This window comes from Cebus imitator, unplaced genomic scaffold (assembly GCF_001604975.1).
Source record: "Cebus imitator isolate Cc_AM_T3 unplaced genomic scaffold, Cebus_imitator-1.0 Scaffold42, whole genome shotgun sequence".
In the NCBI taxonomy this organism is placed as follows: domain Eukaryota; kingdom Metazoa; phylum Chordata; class Mammalia; order Primates; family Cebidae; genus Cebus; species Cebus imitator.
In genome coordinates, this window is record NW_016107357.1 from 16,370,140 (window position 1) to 16,380,386 (window position 10,247).

Below are 10,247 nucleotides of genomic sequence, written 5' to 3' on the forward strand. Positions count from 1 at the left end.
CCTCCATTTTTGAGATTCCTGAAAGGTGACCAGGTGAAAGCAGAGCCTAACTTCCTGGGGAAATGGTCTCAGCGCAGTGAATGCTATATTCAGAGGTAGGAAGACTCTGGATGTGAACTACTTCGTGTTTCTTTTGTAAAATTACCAAAAAAATAAGGAATATCCACAGAAGCGGAAGTAGGGATGCGGAAGGAGAGGATGAGTTTAGACTAAGCTCTTTTGTCACCTCACTTCTGCTTTTGAAGTCCCACAGCTCCGTAAGGTAAAGTTACTTGAATTGGTGCTTCAGTCAATATTTGAGGTGAAAAGTTCATGTTTTCTCTGCTAATATGCCTAATTTCTTCTGAAATTCCTGTAAAGTGTACTGGATTGTGAAATTAGTATCTTCATAGAAACAACTGAATCATGTTTCAAAGAAGGATCATTATCTTAGGGTATGCTATCATGATTTTATAATAACATAAAGCTAAGTCATGCATTCTGTCTTTAAAAAAACCTTTCACAGTTTTAATAACATTTAGGATTATCATTGTTTATGTTTCCAAGCAGAAACAAGTTTCTCATTTTATGTAGTAATGTGTGCTCCAAAGAGTTGTGGCCTGAATACCTGAATTTTGCCCCAGTTCTGCTGTACCCATCTATTTGATAGTGGGTCTCAATTTCTTCAACTGTGAATGAGAAGTGACACTCCTTTATATGATTGCTAAGAGGCTGCAATCATTGATATTCATTAAGCTGGAGAGGAAAGGGGGCATATGCAAATATGAAACCCATACGATTTGTAAACATCTACTACACAGGCAATGTGATCATGAAGGCATTATGATTAATAGTATTAAATGAGAAATGTGGATATAGTATTAGCAGAAGAAATTCTCTCTGGAGATAATTAATATTGAAACTGGATGAATATTTATGGGACATCTGCCTTGCCAATTTTTCGCAATGATTTTCAGGAAAGAAGTTTAGATAACCTTCCCTGGTAACTTGTCTCCATGTCTGAAGAGCCTAATGGTGAGCAAAACATTCCTTTCATTTAAGCCACGGCTACCTTTGCTCTGAATCTAATGGGGTGGGGCAGAAAGGGCATGGATTTAGGTAAGAACCAGTCCTGGCTTGGCCACCTACTAGCTTTGTGCAAGGCAAATTACCCTTTCAATCCCAGGCCCTTTTCTATTAAATGAGGATAATAATAATGCTTAGAGCTAGTCTACATGAAAAGTGCTTCATAAGGTGACAAAATGCTTATGATTATCACGGATTCTGCAGTGTCATATTTATAAACAACAAGATGTGACCATTCTAAGATTTTAATCAATTGATTAGCTTACTACAATTAATTGCAGCTACATGGAAGTATCAATCACAGAAACATAATCTCTTTGTTTGTTTGTTTGTTTTGAGACGGAGTTTTGCTCTTATTGCTCGGGCTGGAGTGCAATGGCGAGATCTCGGCTGACCGCAACCTCTGCTTCCTGGGTTCAAGAGATGCTCCTGCCTCAGCCGCCTGAGTAGCTGGGATTACAGGCATGTGCCTCCATGCCCGGCTAATTTTGTATTTTTAGTGGAGACAGGGTTTCTCCATGTTGGTCAGGCTGGTCTGAACTCCTGACCTCAGGTGATCCGCCTGCCCTGGCCTCCCAAAGTGCTGAGATTACAGGTGTGAGCCACATTGCCTGGCCTGTATTTTAACTTTAGGTTCAGGGGTGCATGTGCCGATTTGCTGTACACGTAAATTGCGAGTCGGGGAGGTTTGGTGTACAGATTATTTCAACACTCAGGTAATAAACATCATACTGGATAGGTAGTTTTTTGATTCTCATACTGCTCACATCTTCCACCCTCAAGTAGGCCCGTGTTTGTTGCTCCCTTCTTTGTGTCCATGTGCACTCAATGTACATAAACATAATCTGGAGTGAAAGAAGTAAGACACAGCAAAGTAGTTTCTATCTGATTTTACAAAGAGCGCTTCTAGGAGTCTGGTAATGTTCTATTTCTTGATCAATGTGTCGGTCATGAGTGTGTTCAGTTGGTGATCATTCATCAGATTGTGAACATAAGATGTGTGCTGTTTTGTAAGTATGTATGTCATACTTCAATAAAAAGTTAACATTGTTGTGTTTGAGATGATGGCTATGTTGCTACTATGATCTGATCATTATATATTATACATATAAACATCCCTCTAGGCCGGTTGCAGTGGCTCATGCCTGTAATCCCAGCACTTTGGGAGGCTGAGGCAGGGGGATCACAAGGTCAGGAGTTCAAGACCAATTTGACCAATATGGTGAAACCCCATGTCTACTACAAATATGAAAATTAGCTGGGTGTGGTGGTATGCGCCTGTAGTCCCAGCTACGTGGGAGACTGAGGCAGGAGAACTGCTTGAACCCGGGAGGCAGAGGTTGCAGTGAGCCAAGATTGCGCCACTGCACTCCAGCCTGGGTGACAGAGGGAGACTCCATATCAAAAAAACCAAAACAAAACAAAATCACTATATACCTCATGAATACGTACAATTATTATTTATCAATTTTAAAAATGCTAATTTTTTAAATTTAAAAACATTAGACCCACAGATTAAAAAAAAATAGCAACAACAAAATCTCCAGATATGCCCATATCTGGAAAGAACCGCTCTTAATATATGGCATAGATTCTTCCAGAATTTTTTCTATATGTAGAACATTTTTCTATATGTACATTTTACAAAATGGGATCATACTGTACATCTTTGGGTAACCCGATCTTCTCACTGGATCCTATTTCACTCTTGCAAATACTGACAAACAAGGCTTTTTCAAACATCTCTGCTCAGTAGACAATTTATTTATTTATTTATTTATTTTTAGGATCCTAAAACTGGGAGCGGTGGCTCTAGGAGGATGTGCATCTTTCCTTGGGTTTTCCCTGGAAAGACAGAATGAATTCACATTCCCACCTGCAGTGGCTGAGAAGTCCCCTTTCCCCCACTTCCTTGCCAAAAATGGATATTATCATTCCTTTTTATCTTTGCCAATATGGAAGTTTTGTGTAACTGAACACAAGAATTACAGAAGAGGCCAAGTTTGGTGGCTCACGCCTGTAATCCCAGCACTTCGGGAGGCTGAGGTGGGTGGATCACTTGAAGCCAGGAGTTTGAAACCACCCTGGACAACATGATGAAACCCTGTTTCTACCAAAAAAAAAATCCCCCCAACACACACAAAATTAGCGACATGTTGATGCATACCTGCGGGCCCAGCTAACTTGGGAGGCTTGGTGGGAGGATCACTTGAGCCCAGGAGGTTGAGGCTGCATTAACATGATTGCACCTCTGCTCTCCAGCCTGAGCAACAGAGTGAGATCCTGTCTCAAACTCTCTCTCTCTCTCACACACACACACACACCATAAAACATAAAGCAAAACAAGCTAAAGAACAAATTGCAAAACTACAAAAAATTTTATGAACAAAATGCTTCTATTTTAATCAACAGTAATAATGAAAGAGAGAGAAAGGAAAAGAAAAAAAAAAAAAAAAAAAGGAAGAAAAGAAAAGAGGAATTCAGGGACAGACTGGCATTGTGGCTCCAACCCAACTCAGAAGCTCAGTTTCTTCAGCTATAAAATGGGGTAAAGAATAATCTTTCCCAAAGAGAAACGTTAAATACCTTGGTCCTAGTCCTAGCCACCCCAGCGGCTCTCTTTTCTTCCCAAACTCCTTTTCGATCTTGTCTCCTCCAGCAGCCTGGGTATTCCCGCGTGAATGTAAATCACATGACATGGTTTGTATCTGTGTCCCCATCCAAATCTCATGTCAAATTGTAACCTCAGTGGTGGAGGCAGGGCCTGATGGGAGGCGACCGGATCGTGGAGGCAGAGTTCTTATGAATGGTTTAGCACAGTCTCCCCTTGGTACTGTGTAGGGAGTAAGTTCTCATGAGATCCGGTTGTTTAACAGTATGGCACCTCCCCTCTCTCTTCTCCTTCTGCTCCAGCCACGTGAGGTTCACTGCTCCTCTCTGCCTTCTGCCATAATTGTTAAGTTCCCTGAGGCCTCCCCAGAAGCTGATGCCCCCATGCTTCCTATACACCCTATAGAACTGTGAGCCAATTAAACCTTTTTTCTTCGTAAATTACCCAGTCTCAGATATTTCCTTATAGCAGTGCAAAAACTGCCCTGATTAATAAATACATCACACCACATCATCTCTGTCTTAAAACTCTTTCTCTAAGCTATAGTACTTAGAACAAAATCTAAACTAATCCTGGCTGACTTGGGTCTACCTGCTCTGCCTTTGCCTGCCCCGCTGCAGACACTGTCAGGTCTTGCTGTCCTTTCCCCACCTTTTGAAAAATTATTATTGTTATTTACTTTTTAAATTTTTTATTTTTATTTTTAATTTAAAAATTTTTATCTTTTTAGGGACAGGATCTTGCTCTGTCACCCAGGCTGGAGTGCAGTAGTGCAATTAGAGCTCACTATAGCCTCAAACTCCAAGGTCAAGCAATCCTCCTGCCTCAGCCTCTCAAGTAAACCAGCTAATTTTTTTTTTTTTTTGAGACAGAGTTTCATCCTTGTTGCCCAGCCTGGAGTGCAGTGGCGCAATCTCGGCTCATTGTAACCTCCGCCTCTCAGGTTCAAGTGATTCTCCTGCCTCAGCCTCCTAAGTAGCTGGGATTACAGGCATGCACCACCACACCCAGCTAATTTGTATTTTTAGTAGAGATGGGGTTTCTCCATGTTGGTCAGGCTGGTCTTGAACTCCAGACCTCAGGTGATCTGCCTGTCTCGGCCTCCCAAAGTGCTAGGATTACAGGTGTGAGCCACTGCGCCCAGTTGCTAATTTTTATTTTTTACTTTTTGTAGAGATAGGGTCTCATTATGTTGGCCAATCTGGTCTCAAACTCCTGACCTCAAGCAATCCTCCTGCCTCAGCTTCAGAGTGCTGGGATTACAGTTGTGAACTGCTGTGCCTGGCAGCCCACATCTGAGGCTGCACTGGCCTCTGGGTTTCTTGAATGGGCAGTCCCTCAGGCTGCTCCGCCTCCCTGTCCTTCCTGTCCTTGCCAACTTCAGCTTAAAACCACATCCTTAGGGAGACATTCCCTGTCCTCCTGCTGTGTTCCCTCCCACCATCTGTTTCGTCCCTTCACAGCTCTTATTACCATGTGTAATGATATATTTCTTTGCTTACTTTCGTGTGTTTTCTCCCCACCACCTGTAAGCTCAATGAGAGCAGAGATGTGGCCTTCCGAGTTTGCCGCTGTATCCCCCAGCACCTAGGCCTATGCCTTGTTGTACATGTTCAACATGTATTTGTTGAATGTGTGAAAATAAATATTTCAAAATCAAAGCTGTTGGAACTTTAAAATATATGAGCCTTGAAGGAGTGTGATTATGGGACTCAAGTTACAAAAACAGATGGCTGTCACCTTTGTCTCTCTGATTATAGATTAGCCTTCTTCCTCACCCACATTATTTTGTAAAATGTTGTCAATGACTGAGGGGTGCCAGGGAAGACCCCTTCCCCCTTCACTACTGATCATCACTATAGATTCACTTCCTTCTTTCATTTCTGATACAAAGACTTCACAACTATCTCTTTGTCTAAGATGAAATGTTCTAATCCTACTAAATTTCTTTGTTTTCTGCCTATATAAGCAAGACGTTTTTATTTTAGACCACTGGCTTCATCTCTCTGGAGTCCATGTTTCCTGAATGGCTATTCCTGGCTTTGAGCTCCAATAAACTCTATACCTAATCATATGTTCTAAATCATATTATTTAAGGTTGATGCATAAATGACTATTTCACTTTTCCTCCGGTCTGGTGGAAGGGTGAAGTAGCTGCCAGTTCTCTGTAACACATACTTCTGGGATGTCTCTTCCCGATCTGAAATATCCTCGGCCATTTCCGATCTCTCTCATCCCCCATCCCCAAGTTGTGGACTGTGTCACCTTCTGCAACTTTGAAATGAAATATATGCTTTCTTGTACTATTCTTTTAGTGTTGGAAGTGCCTCCTACCACCTTAGGGAACCATATATTAGTTTACAGTAACCCAGTTTCTTCAAATGGCATACCGTCTCAAGGGAGTGGGAGGGCTTAATCAATATTCATTCATTCAGCATTCATTTATTAAGCACCTAGGAAATACCAGTCATTATACTAAACACTCAGGATACAAAAATGAATAAGGCATAGCATTTCCTAACTTCAGGGAGCTCACAGTCTGGGGGTGGGGGGGGCACATAATTGTAATACTATGTAACAATTGCAGTAGCTTGCTATGTAAAAGACGAAGGGGGCCAGGCACGGTGGTTCATGCCTGTAATCCCAACATTTTGGAAGGCCAAGGTGAGCAGATCACTTGAGTCCAGGAGTTTGAAACCAGCCTGGCCAATGTGGTGAAACCCCGTCTCTATTAAAAATACAAAAATTAGCCAGGTGCGGTGGTGCATGCCTGTAGTCCCAGCTACTCAGGAGGCTCAGGTGGGAGAATTGCTTGTACCTGGGAGGTGGAGGTTGCAGTGAGCCAAGATTGCACCACTGCCCTCCAGCCTAGGTGATGGAGTGCCTCTGTTTCAAAAAAAAAAAAAAAAAAGACAAAGGGCCACACAGGGGAAGGTAGGTGCTAGGGGTGCCCCATCCAGCTTCTTTTTACTCCCAGCTGCTGTGAGGACTGGCTGACGACAGCTCACAGCCCCTCCTTCTCCTGGGAGTCATGGTTCCCAAAGGGCAGTCTGGCCCAAACATGCAAAAGCTCAGCCCCCTGGCACCAAGGGGGCACTGCCTATGTGGTGCACTTTGGGGATCCCAAACTTCCCAGAGGGCTCGGCCTGAAGCTGGTGTCTGGCTGAGACCACATCCTCGCTTGCCCTTCCCCACCCTCTGCTCTCTTGCCCCCTCACTCCCCTCCTCCTGAGAACACTCCCCCGGTGAACCACTTGCTCAAGAATTCTCCTGCTTCTTGAGAACCCCACCTGAGACACAGGAGAAACTGGGCCCTTGGGAGCTGGTTGGCCACAGGCAGCTTCAGGAATCCACAGACGTAAAGAGGTAGCTGAAGATGAATTTCATTCCTCTGGACAGAGCTGGTGGTGAAATGGATGACAGTAGGATTGCCTTTATCCACAGTAGAAGGTCATTTGTGCTATTTTCATTATTTTTTTAAAATCACAATTCTAAATCTCTGGATCGAAAGCATTCGTCGAACTTCCTGCTTATGGACTGTTAAGGTTCCTGAGTTTGGGAGGAGTTCTTTTTTCCTAAATTCCATGTTGCCCTTCCTTCTTTACTCTTCATATTTGAAATGATGTTACTGAAAGCAGGTGCCCTTTGGTGGTTGAGATGGACCCACCGTCACCCCTAGACTGGAATTCCCCATTTATTGCCTATTTAGTCAAAGAACACTCAAGAACTGAGCATAATTCAGAGCTAACACGGTCTTCTTCTTTGTTATCTCATAGAATGTGCTTACAAAATATTTATTGAATGATAAAAATGAAAGACTAAATGAATGAATGATCAATATTGCCAAACCAGGCAAGTTCCATATACATGCAAATTGGTTCTCACTTGTGCAATGTCCTTTTGCCGTATGTCTCTTTAATCTGTTTGCCTTATTGTCTCCAACTGGTGGCAAAGACTACATCTTCTATTTCCCTTTTATCCCTGCAATAGACTACAGAAATCATGTTTGATGGAATAACTAATTAGTCAGTCAGCATTTATTGAGCACAGACTATTTTAAGGGTATTTTAAAGATGGGAATTTAAAAACAAATAAAACACAGTGGTCTTTAAAGAGCTTATGATATCCTGAATATACAATTTGTTCTTAGAGTGTCTTGTTAAATGCGTAACTACATTTGGTTTAATATTTGTTCCTTTGTAAACCTTTCATAGAAATAAATTCACAAATAATTAAAACATTCTTTTGCAGACCATGTGACTTAATTTTGTCGCAAATATGGCTGGTGTGCCAATCAGGCTCTGGCTGTAAGTGTAATTGATATGTTACTATTTAGCTAAAAAGGTGAAGTTGCTGCTTCAAATCCTACTGTGTGTGCCTGTAGGGGAACTAAGATCTCTGCTGTGGCATATGTGTGAATATGAATCTAAATTGCAGGCTGGGAAGGCTCACTTTAAACAGCATGCTGCTTTAAAGTTCTGACACTAGTTTCCTTGCTCCAGGCTTTGAAATGAAATCAAAGCTGGCTTTGGTCTTGGCTTTAGCTTTGGTCTAGTAATAGCCTGATAAGTACATCTACAGTAGCTTTTTTTTTGTTGTTTTTAATAACTCTTTCCCTTTAAAGACAGGAACACTTTGAATTTCTTGGCATCTGTGAGATGAGTCATGCATTTTATAGGCACAGAAATTGAAAGAGGAGTGACTTGCGTATGGCCAGATGGCAAGCCCAGGAATACGGTGAATCCAGCAGCACAGGGCCGCTCAGAACGACTTGGCCTGCTGCCCATCCTCTCGTCCTTCCGCTGCAGTAGGCGTAAATGTCAGTAAAGAAAGCAAGTGTGGCCCATTGAGAGGAAATGTGACATAAGCCAAGAGTTCACAGCACTTGAAGCGGTCAAGGCAGACCCAGGTCAAGGCTCTGTTCTGCCCAGTTGATGATGAAATATCAACAGTGGATTTCTTCTCGCCTGCTCCTGCCCCCACTTGCCTCTGAAAGCCAGCCAGCACACGTTCCTCAACTGGGTGGTGGGTTCTGGGTAAAACGATGTTATAATAAAAACAGAAAAGGTTAACCATGCCATTGCCTCTGGCTACCTTAAAGGGTTTTTGTCTCTAAGCTAGAAGACATGCTTCCTTGTACTTTCCCTGTCGGGATGGGGCATTTTACTTGTCATCCATAGAAATTCTCCTACTTTCGAGTGCGTAAATTAGTTCAACCATTGTGGAAGACAGTGTGGTGAATTCTCAAGGATCTAGAACCAGAAGTATCATTTGACACAGCAATCCCACCACTGGATGTGTACCCAAAGGATTATAAATCATTCTGTTATAAAGACACATGCACACGTATGTTCACTGCAGCACTGTTTACAATAGCAAAGACTTGGAACCAACCAAAATGCCCATCAATTATAGACTTGATAAAGAAAATATGGCACATATACACACCATGGAATACTATGTAGCCATAAAAAAGGATGAGTTCATGTCCTTTGCAGGGACATGGATGAAGCTGGAAACCATCACTCTCAGCAAACTGACATAAGAACAGAAAACCAAACACTGCATGCTCTCGCTCATAAGTGGGTATTGAACAATGAGAACACATAGACACAGGGAGGGGAACATCACACACTGGGGCCTGTCTTGGGGTAAGGGGCAAGGGAAGGGAGACCATTAGAACAAATACCTAATACATAAGGAGCTTAAATCCTAGATGACAGGTTGTTAGGTGTAGCAAACCACCATGGCATATGCATATCTATGTAACAAACCTGCACGTTCTGCATTTGTATCCCAGAACGTAAAGTAAAATAAAAACAAAAAAGAAATTCTCCTACTTATTTGGCAATAATGGTGCTAGCAAAAGGATTCACCATCTACGGAATCCCTATCTGAGCCAGGTATCTTCTAATCGTCATGACAACAGATATTCATTAAGCAACTACAAAGTGCTGGACACCATATTGGGGGCAGGAGATACGAAAATAAATGAGGCACAGTCCCTACTCTCTGGAGTTAAACAGACTAGTGTGGAAGATGTAATCATAATCAAGTGCCTATAATGCAGTTTGATAAGGGCTCCAGTGAGAGGTGACCCCAGAAGGTGATGGGAGCACATAGGAGGGGACCCTAACCTGACGTTGGGGTCCCAAGGAAGCCTTCTTTTAGGAATTGATGTCCAAGGAATTCTTTTTTGAGGCAGGGTCTCGCTCTGCTGTCCAGGCTGGAAGGCAGTGGTACAATTATTATTTTTTTTCCCCATTTATTTATTTTATTGCATTTTAGGTTTTGGGGTACATGTGAAGAACATGCAAAATTGTTGCATAGGTACACACGTGGCAGTGTGATTTGCTGCCTTCCTCCCCATCACCTACATCTGTCATTTCTCCCCTTGCTATCTCTCCCCAGCTCCCCACCCCAGTGGTACAATTATATCTCACTGCAGCCTCGATTTCCTGAGCTCAAGTGATCTTTGCCTCAGCCTTCCAAGTAACTGGGACCACAGATGTGCAACCACCACACCCAGTTACTTTTTAAATATATATATATATATATATATATATATATA

The 10,247-nt window shown here is 42.4% G+C and overlaps 1 long non-coding RNA gene across 1 annotated transcript; it reads left to right on the forward strand.

Moving 5' to 3' along the window:
- On the forward strand, positions 1-2,980 carry LOC119470842. Its single transcript, XR_005199814.1, has 2 exons — positions 1-262; positions 2,853-2,980. It is a non-coding gene; the product is annotated as an uncharacterized LOC119470842 (long non-coding RNA).
- Positions 2,981-10,247: the final 7,267 nt, after the last annotated feature.